Source organism: Sinohyriopsis cumingii, chromosome 18 (genome assembly GCF_028554795.1).
Source record: "Sinohyriopsis cumingii isolate HCF-2022 chromosome 18, ASM2855479v2, whole genome shotgun sequence".
Lineage (NCBI taxonomy): Eukaryota > Metazoa > Mollusca > Bivalvia > Unionida > Unionidae > Sinohyriopsis > Sinohyriopsis cumingii.
This window is the reverse complement of record NC_142978.1, coordinates 100,476,835-100,487,834: the sequence shown is the minus strand read 5'-3', so window position 1 is coordinate 100,487,834 and position 11,000 is coordinate 100,476,835.

Genomic DNA, 11,000 nt, shown 5'->3' with positions numbered 1-11,000 from the left:
AATCAAGGGTACAGAAACCGTGGCTGCATGGCAAATAGCTTCTACCACGTCTGGGAACATTTGTGGTAAACGCGAGAGACCGTCAGCGTTATTTTTGCCAGCTCTAAACTTGATGGAAAAATTGTAATTGGCTAGAGCCGCAACCCATTTAGCATCCAGTTCTGCCGTCGAAAGGACGTATGTTAGTGGGTTGCTGTCCGTGACCACCTCGAAGGAAGAACCGAAGAGATAGTCGTGGAATTTATCCGTCACTAACCATTTCAACGCCAAATATTCGAGACTGTGGGCTGGATAGCGTCGTTCACTGGGTCTCAATCCACGACTGGCATTGGCAATTACTCTTTTCAAACCCTCTTGCTCTTTATAAAGGATCGCGCCTAAACCACAGCCACTAGCATCCGTATGCACGATGATTGGTTTAGTATAGTCGGCAAATACTAAGATTGAGGTAGAGGTCAACTTGTCTATTTTAGTTGAAAAGGCGGATTATTGGGCAGTCCCACAAGTCCTAGGAGCTGCTTGTTTGTTTTTGAACTTATTCTTTCGAGGCACCTTGGTCGTGCCATGGCCCTCTAATAGAGCGTTTAATGGTTGTGGTAAATCTCTCGACAAAGCGACGATAGTACCCTGCGAACCCTAAAAACTGACGTAGCTCCTTAATCTGTAGGACCCTTTGAAAATATGCAATCTCATCTGCCCATTAGCTGCCTAAGTCTATTCCGTTGCTCTGGGTTCAGATTTTCAGCACCGATCTGAACTCTTAAATCTTTCAGAGGGTAATGTCCACTGCTTTTGGACATGTCAGGGGTGAAAGAAGCCAAGTTGTCAACAACTTTGACATCACTTATAAGACATATGTCCGATTTGGGTCTTATTGTTCAACATTTGGCCGACATATTGCAAAGTCTGACCTGAACCCTGGAATATGAACCCTTATGATCAACCCTGATCACCCTTGGACAGGTCGTAACATGTTTCGAGTTTCCTATGCTCTCGGTAACCACTTCTGTAATATGAGCATCAACATTGCGGGCAATACCATTGATAGTAATGGTTTCATAGGTGCAACATTGACAGCATCATAGCTGCCAACCTTCCAGGCTCACAATTAGTGAAAATAGGGATAAAAAGTCGTGAATTTGGACACGAATTCGTGAATAATACCATGACAATAACTCCGTCCACTCTGACTACTCCGACCGTCAATACTACACTATATCAAGTTCGCAAAATAAAAATAAAACACTACATATATGCAGAAATATTTATTTATCAAGACATGATACTGTGGCAGACTTGAACTTCCTCAACTGCTTGATCGTAAATTTGTTTTCTAAACAGTTCCGACTTCTTGCCTGCTGGTTGATCTTGGGGACTAAAATTGCTGACAAATTTTCTTCAGCTAAGGAGGCCTTAAAGTCTGTCTTATTTTTCCTCACTAAAGAAAATACTCTTTCGCTGTCACTGTTGCTGTGAGGAATGCACAGGAGCTGCAGCATTTTTGGTTCTTCCATAGGAAAATTTGGAAGCGATTTACGAGTCCGGAAACATATGTCAGAACAAATGTTTAGCATGGTCTCCAGCTGATAAAGGTAGATTGTGTTCGACACAAGAAAACTCACAAATAATGCTTAAGCGTTGGTAGCCTGCGGGTCTTCCACCAATGGTTTAAAATATTCCAGAGATGAAATCTGCGAATTCTTAATTTTCCCAACTTCTACGTGTTTTTTGCAACCGACATTCTTCCTCACATCGTCTCTGCGATGGCACACTGAGTGCAAAAAGCAGGAATGAATATCAATGTTTAATGGCACAATGCACGGCCAATTTTTGATATATTCCAAATTAAACTTCACTTTTTGAATAATACATTTCTTTTTCCTTGGCGGGGAAAACATTTTCAAAATCTTACATGCGATGCTGAACGTTAACTCGAATCGGTGTTTTGACGCATGCGCGGAGCTAATTTCCGGTTAGGCCCCAGTTTCTCTCAAAAGCATTTGTAAACCTACTCTTATACATATAGATTAAAATAGGCTAAAATGCTTGCGACCGGGCCAACTGTACTAATCGGCTGTAGATCTACTAATATCGTGACCAGCGGTACCGGACCGTTTCGGCAACTGCGAATATCACGACTAGCGCTTAACGGGAAATCGGTTATTTTATTAAAGATTTAAAATAATTGAGGATCGGAAAATTCGTGAATTTTTGTCTTACGGCGTGAATTCGTGAATCGCTGAAAAAGTCGTGAAATTCACACCAAATTCGTGAGGGTTGGCAGCTATGCAGCATGCATATTGGTAGATATCACTGTAAATGACTTACACTCAATGCTCCAATAGCAATTTTCCATGCATCTGTAATTCTATCTGTAGGATGATTATCAATCATGTAATCCCTAACATACGAATGACATTCGTTCCAATAACGATGGACAGGTACGGTTGGACTCTGTATCTGGTACAACTAAAATGGGGACACTGCGTTCTAAACCAGATAAAAATGGCATTAGAATCGGACACTAAATTTTTCCCAGATAACTCAGAAAAGAGCCGTCTGCAACAGTCACCCTGAGACCCAGCGATTCAAGCGAGTGAAGCACCAGTTTGTCACCAAGCGACAAATATAAACTATCTGATACGGTAGTCACCATGGACCTACTGTCAATAATGGCAGTCACTGGAACGTTGTTTAGATAAACAATACTAGTGTTGGAAGAACCAACCAAGCACTTAAATAGCGTATTCTGCTGAACTCCTCTATCACAGTCACGCCCTCGGTTACCGTTAACTCAGCTACCGTTCCCCACATTCATTCGGTAGTTGACGAGGCCCCTATTGCTCTAGTGGCATCGGTTGTTATCGCCGTCGTTTTGGGCCTGTCCTTTACTGTCATCCCTCCCTTGTTAATTCCAGTCAGTTCTCTGAGGAGTAGCGACTATTCTTGCAGCTGTTTAGCAAGAGCATTGATTTGAGATCCTAATATCTCCTCTGTCTGTTGGATTCTTAAGCTGAAATCCCTCTCCACCTTGCATCTTTCGTAGCCGCTTTCTGCCATGGGCTGGTGGAGTACTTTCTTGGGGGAGGGATTGGGTTAGCGTACGTCGGCAAGCTCAGCTGCTTGTCGACCATCCTAATTTCTCGCATTAACTCGTCATAATTAGTGATGGAGTCGAACTTATGGCGAGTGTGGCTCTTGAGAAGTTCACTTCTTAGTGAAGATCTTCTCTGATGTGGCCCACTTCGATCGCAGTTTGGAGAAGTGTCTCCAAGCTGCAATCTAAGGAAGTCACCGATTCCCCTTCTCTCTGGAAAGGGTTGAAAAACTCTTGCATAAAAGTGCTTTGAGTCGACATATCTCCAAAGGCAGTATCTAGGCGTCTCAAGATGGCTTCAGTAGATACTTTCTCGCCTAATTCTATAACGGTATGTCTCGCCCTTCCCCGTAGAGACCGTCTGATAGCCTGAGTCATAATCGTTGGGGGATATTCAGGTATAAGACATTTTACCTCGAATCTTCATTCGTAATATGTAACGTTACCTTTCTGTGTTGGGTCATCCCCTGAAAAGAAAGGGATATTAGGTACCACGGCTTTAGTTGGTGGGGTTGGGGTATCATTGGCTGCGTGCGAAGTACCCTGGGAACCACCACATAGTGCTAAAGCACCTACTTGAACCTTGGGCTTGATGTCCACACTGTGTACCAAACCGCATAAGCGAGCCCCTCCCCATTCCTGCAATCGGAGTGCTTTGCGACAAAGGGGTAGACGGAGGCATATCAGATTTGGCTGGGGTTACCATGGGTTTAAGTGGGGCACCCATGGGCATTACCACATACCCACTAGCATTTAATGCTTGCATCATTTCCTCATTTGTCATAGGGTTCTTACTTGTAGCCATCATGAAAAGAACCCTGAGAAAAATCGCGCGTATATCGACCCACTGCAGACAAATCGTACGAATGCAATCGGTTGTATAACCAAGATTCAGAAAAAAAATATTTACCAACTTTAAAAAAATCAATAAAGGCCTACGTCTTTAAATTGGTTTAGGTATTGAACTACGCTGACAACTCAAAATGGCTAATTAAGAACCGTCTCGCACGCGTGAAAATATCAAGCTCAAACTTACACACGTAACAAACACATAATGGGGTATACATATATAACCAAACAAAACAACAAATGTAAACAGTACTATCACTTAGCTTTCTGGCACTTTCACTCGGGCGTCGAAGCGCTGGAAAAGGTTGTGAGTGGGATTTAAAGCATGGTGGTCTGTTAGATAAGGAGGTCAGAGAACCGTCTTGTCAAGTCAATGATGGGCAACACCTCACGCAGTGATCTAAAAAACCATCTTATATGTGGCGGTCAGATAATCTAATTATAATTCACACCAACATGTACATTTCGCAACAAACGAAATTGTCCTACCCTCTATCAGTAATGTAAAAAGAATATAAACATGAATAATCATGGTAATTGCTACAAATGTCATTGTAATGTCCATTGAATCAACGCAGAATTATTTTTTAGGCAACTAGCAAGTCCTTGCATCTGCTACTGTGTCAGCTAGGCCGAATTCATAACAATGACCTTAACCTCGATTTGACACCCATTTTTATGTCGCATCGAACAAGTGGGTCAAACCGTGCTGCTACCACGTATCGAACTAAACGGATAGACCGTTCATACAATGTTGCCCATAAGCTTAACTTGAGTTAGCAACGTCATGACTATTTTGTGCAAACGATAAATGATGGATTGAATAAGCCAACAAATTTGTATGGAAAATAACACTTACAGCATTTCCAAATCCAAGAATCCTTCCTAACGAAACTATAACACTAATTTAACAAATAACATAACACATAACACGCATTATTCCTCGTCCTATATATGCACAGTAATGTCCATCAGCTGTTATGATAATTGTCTCGACTTTCCGTGACGTCATCTTACTGTCAGGGCTCCCGAGAAACATTACGGACGCAGAAAGTATGCGCACAAGTTTCCTGTTCGGGCCTAGAAAGGAACACTAACTTACTTGGAAGCGCGCGTTAGCGTTCTCCAGTATGCTGACTTTCCCATGCGAATCCTTTTCGGGATCCCTTGGTTGCAGCCCTTCGGTCTGGTTTACCCGTAAAATGCGATCTTCTCTCCATCCCGGTCCCACGGTGGGCGCCAGATGTGAGCTATCTTTCCTTTCGTTTCGGGTTGAAATAATAAGACTAGCTCGTCGATTGTAGGATTTATAAATGGTACGAGATAAACCTAAAACAATACAAAACGCATACTTAGAATACAAGACAAATACAATACAGAATATAACTGGCACAAATACAATACACAGTATACAACCCACCCACCGGCATTTATAATTTTATCACAGAAAAACTAATTATACCTTACCAGACTCGAAGGGTATATAATTTTTCCAAATTATATTCAATCCCTTGTCTTTCATTGCTCTTCACAACTCGCACTGCTCGAGGTGTTGTCCGTCTCCAGCCTAGAGTAGGAATGCCTGAAGCTTTTTTGTTAGTTTGGCGGGGAAGTGATTTTAATACTCCTGACGCACGGGAATCATGCGCCGCGATCGGTCACTCACTCGCTCGCTCACTCATGACAACCACGTACACGACACAAGTCCTGGGTCACATGTAAGCTAGCATTAAAGAATTACACTCATATCTAAAGGCTGTGTTTGCATTGAATTTCCACACTCATGTCCAAAGATTGTGTCTGTAGCAGATTCTGTCTCTAGTACATTTCCACACTCATGTTCATAGATATATCTCAGCATTAGTATTATTTTATAAAATTGATAATGTCTGCATTATGACAACCGCAATATTTCATCATGCCAGTTTTGCCTAGTACAATCCCTCACTCTTTGAGAGATAACATTACTGTTACAAATCAACATTTCCATCCATTGCTGTTGCAAATCAACATTTCCAGGCCACATCCATTATCATCTAATGATTGAAGTATTGTGTATGAATCTGCTGGGGATCTGATCCTATCCATATGTAACAATTTACATTATTGAACACATCTAGAGTAATATGTACCACACATTGTCCTGCATAATTATTTACATTATGTGATATACATACATATTATTTATTATTTGAATACATTCAATACATTCTGAATATGTGTGTCCCCAATTATCAGAACCATAAGATAATATAGGTTTTATCATAGCATCAACATTTTTATGGACATCTGTACAATTAAATTACCCAAATTTTCTTTGGTAATAAAAGTCATAGCAGATTAATATACCATGATACTAATGTTTATGTAGCCTTGGTACAGGGTAATTTGCATGTAAGCACAAGACCCGTAAGTTTGTAAAATGAAACTGTACCAATTTGTGCCCCATTTAAAAACCACTTTTCATAATTCCTTTAGGGCCTTCCTTTGCAAAACATAATTTGTTTGTCTTAACTGTGTTAACTATGATTCTAGCTGGTATTACAAAAGTCTTCTATTACGAATAGCATGTAATTGTGTTGTGTAGCATTGTTAACTCCTTCCCATGGCCAGTGGCCTGTATAATGCATGGAATTGTGTTGTGTAGCATTGCTCACTCCTTCCCATGGCCAGTGGCCTATATAATGCATGCAGTTGTGTTGTGTATAATTGCTCACTCCTTCCCACATGGCCAGTAGCCTATATAATGCATGTAATTGTGTTGTATAGCATTGCTCAGTCCTTCCCATGGCCAGTGGCCTGATAGTGTACCTTTAATGCTGGATAATATTCCTCTATGGGAACTACCATCAGTTGTCCATTTGTCATAAAATGTTAATTGCAAAGTTGATAAGAATTGGTCATCAGTTGAAATAAAATATGAATATTAAACATATGCAAAGAACATCTGTAAGAAACAAAATCACTGACTGAAAGGTTTCCTAAGAAATTGTCTAATTACAATTACCGGTAGTATACAATTAGTCCACAGGCTGCAAAAGTACGATTACCAATTCCTTCTGATGCCATATAAAATAATGAACATTATTATAGACTGTTTTAATTACTGACTTGGTTACTAAAGGCCTGGTCATAGTGACTACTGACTTGGTTTCCCTAGCCTTTGTTATAGTGACTACTGACTTGGTTACTCCAGGCCTTTGTTATAGTGACTACTTACTTGATTACTCAAGACCTTGTCATTGTAACTGCTAACCCAATAACTACAGGTCCTCTAATAGTGACTACTGGCTTGATTAATCCAGGCCTTGTTTTTAGTGACTACTGGCTTGATTAATCTAGGCCTTGTTATAGTGACTATTGACTAGATTACTAAATTTTACTCCAGGCCTTGTTATAGCGAAAACTGACTTGCTTACTTCAGGCCATGTCACTTGCTCAATCCAGGCCATGTCATTGTGAATACTGACTTGATTGCTCCAGGCCATTTCATTGTGACTACTGACCTGCTCACTCCAGGCCATGTCATTGTGACTACTGACTTGCTCACTCCAGGCCATGTCATTGTGACTACTGACTTGCTCACTCCAGGCCATGTCATTGTGACTACTGACTTGCTCACTCCAGGCCATGTCATTGTGACTACTGACTTGCTCACTCCAGGCCATGTCATTGTCACTACTGACTTGCTCACTCCAGGCCATGTCATTGTCACTACTGACTTGCTCACTCCAGGCCATGTGTCATTGTGACTACTGACTTGCTCACTCCAGGCCATGTCATTGTCAATACTGACTTGCTCACTCCAGGCCATGTGTCATTGTGACTACTGACTTGCTCACTCCAGGCAATGGCACTGCCACTACTGACTTGCTCACTCCAGGCCATGTCATTGTCACTACTGACTTGCTCACTCCAAGCCATGTCATTGTCACTACTGGCTTGCTCACTCCAGGTTATGTATCATTGTCACAACTGACTTGCTCACTCCAGGCCATGTGTCATTGTGCCTACTGACTTGCTCACTCCAGGCAATGGCACTGCCACTACTGACTTGCTCACTCCAGGCCATGTCATTGTCACTACTGACTTGCTCACTCCAGGCATGTCATTGTCACTACTGACTTGCTCACTCCAGGTTATGTATCATTGTCACAACTGAATTGCTCACTCCAGGCCATGTGTCATTGTGCCTACTGACTTGCTCACTCCAGGCAATGGCACTGCCACTACTGACTTGCTCACTCCAGGTTATGTATCATTGTCACAACTGAATTGCTCACTCCAGGCCATGTGTCATTGTCACTACTGACTTGCTCACTCCAGGCAATGGCACTGCCACTACTGACTTGCTCACTCCAGGCCATGTCATTGTCACTACTGACTTGCTCACTCCAGGCCATGTGTCATTGTCACTACTGACTTGCTCACTCCAGGCAATGGCAATGCTGTTTTGACATGAAGTTATTTAGTCTTAGCAACCTTATTCATCTTCTTTTGTAAATTCAACAATTTGATATCAGTCATGTCCATTATGTATGAATATATTCTATTGTAAATTCAACAATTTGATATTAGTCATGTCCATCATGTATGAATATAGTCTATTGTAAATTCAACAATTTGATATCAGTCATGTCCATTATGTATGAATATATTCTACTGTAAATTCAACAATTTGATCTCAGTGATGTCCATTATGTATGAATATATTCTATTCACATCTGGTTACTTTCTATCATTTATGCTGCCTCATCCTTATGTGTATATTCTATTCATATATGCATAATTTATATCAGTTATTCTGACTTTTCCTGTATGTGTGTATTATATTTATATATGGATACTGTATTAATTATTAAAGTTATTAGAATTTTGTCTGATTTATGTCTATATAGGATATCTATGTAAAGGATGAACATGACAGATATCCTGTTGAATATGCATATTTATTTCTATATATTAACTAGCTTATGGGCATATATATATATATATATATATATATATATATATATATATATATATATATATATATATATATATATATATATATATATATATATATATTCTGTAATAGATTATTTTGTGTTTATTTTCCTAAAAAGTTTATATATTTCTTACTGATACAAATATCAACATTCATAACATGTCATTATAATTGTTTGCAAATGACATTTTCTTCATAATTCTTACATGTGAGATAAAGTTTGTGTTTTTTCCCCATTATATTTGAATTATTATTTATTGCACATGCTCAAGGCAATAAATACAAAAATTTCCTAGTAATTGTCATTGATACATTTCAAAATTTAACTTCACAATCTGTCTTATGATTGATTGTAACTGATGAAAGTGAGAACAAAAAATATGTACCTTGTACTTTTTAAGTTCCACAGCTTCGCTGTAGAATTGTTATAGACACTTGAAATATCTTAAGTACTCCCATAAAAAAATATATAATATGCAAGTCACAGTCAGCTATTTATTTGTCATGTTAAATGCCCCTGCAAAATGATTTAAAAAAATTATCTGTCAACTTCTTCCCAAGTAAGCCAGCCGCTTAGTTTATTTATATCGCTTGCCCGATCACGCGATTTCTCGACAAAGAGCGAAACTATTCACAGATTCCAAATTGTGGCGTTGTTTCAAGTTGCTGCCCCACCTTCACAATCTGTTGTTTCCGAGTACAGCAGAGGCGCAGTCTGACTCACAGTGTTATTGTTGCTTTAAGATAGCTGCTAGCAGATGTTTCTTAATACTACTATGTACATTGGACCTATATAATAAAAATGTGTTTAAGTGTAACTAACTTTTGAACGTTAAAAGAGTAAAACAATTCATTGTTTTCTAGTAACAGTCTTATGTCCTTTCTTGGTCAGAATATATGAAACATGCAATACAGTATTCACTTCTCGTTTTAGAACTGAAACAATTATCAGAACATTTTTGGCGAATATTCGACATAAACATTCTATTAAATATTTGTTTGTGTAGCCAGTGAGATTGGTAGCATTTTTCGTAAAAGAAACAAACAAGGCGAAATGTAATTTATGCAACTGTAAATAATTATAGTAGTAAAGGGGATTACTTAAAACTTCGTAAATCACTTGCAAACACAATGCAAACCATTACCTGAAGGGGGGGGGGGGGTCCGAGGTTTACGTCCCCCACCCCCGCTAAAAAAGAACAAATACCGCACACACACACACACACACACACACACACAGAGTCACATTCACTTGAAATTTGACCATCGATTTATTCTTGCGCACGTTTGTTGGGTTATTATGCAAACTTGGTAAATCACTTGGAAACATAATACGCCCCCACCCCGCTAAATAGAACTAAAACTGTACACACACACACACACACGTACCGTCACTTGTCACTTAAAATTTGACCATCGTTTTATTTTTGCGCACGTTTATTGAGCTATTATCCAAACTGAGTAAATAGACTCAGACTTTTGCTTTGGTAGCCATTCGAGGAAATTTTCGACCTCCCCCCCCCCTTAAATTAAACCCCACGGTCCTGTACATAATGTCAAATTTCTAATTAGTCACATTGCTCACTAAGTCGCCATTTCTATTTATTATACTCTTGAGAATAACGGTCATATAAAAATCAACAATGCCTCAATTGCCAATCCGCCAGGGTTCCGAAAAAGTTGTGATCTGTTGCAAGAGCAATTGCATTCAATCATGCAAACCATTATCACCCCAACCCCACACACCCCACCCCCATCAACGTATTTCGGAAAGTTAACTCCGCATTTGGTCTTTTCTTGAAGTTTTGAAGTTACTGCATAGCTATGGAATTACCAATATTCTTAAAATCTGACAGTAAGACTTTCTTTATTTTCTTAAAAGTCAGAAATCCAAGTGTCACCTTCGTATTAAAAAAAAAGAAACACATTGGCCAGTTGACATGACTTTAAAACATAATTGTATAAAGTTTGTCGTTATAATAATACTTTCTTTTCTCGGTTTTTGATGTACATCAGTAGAAACTCATATTTATGTGCATTTATTTAAATTTTTGTCGGGAGTATTTC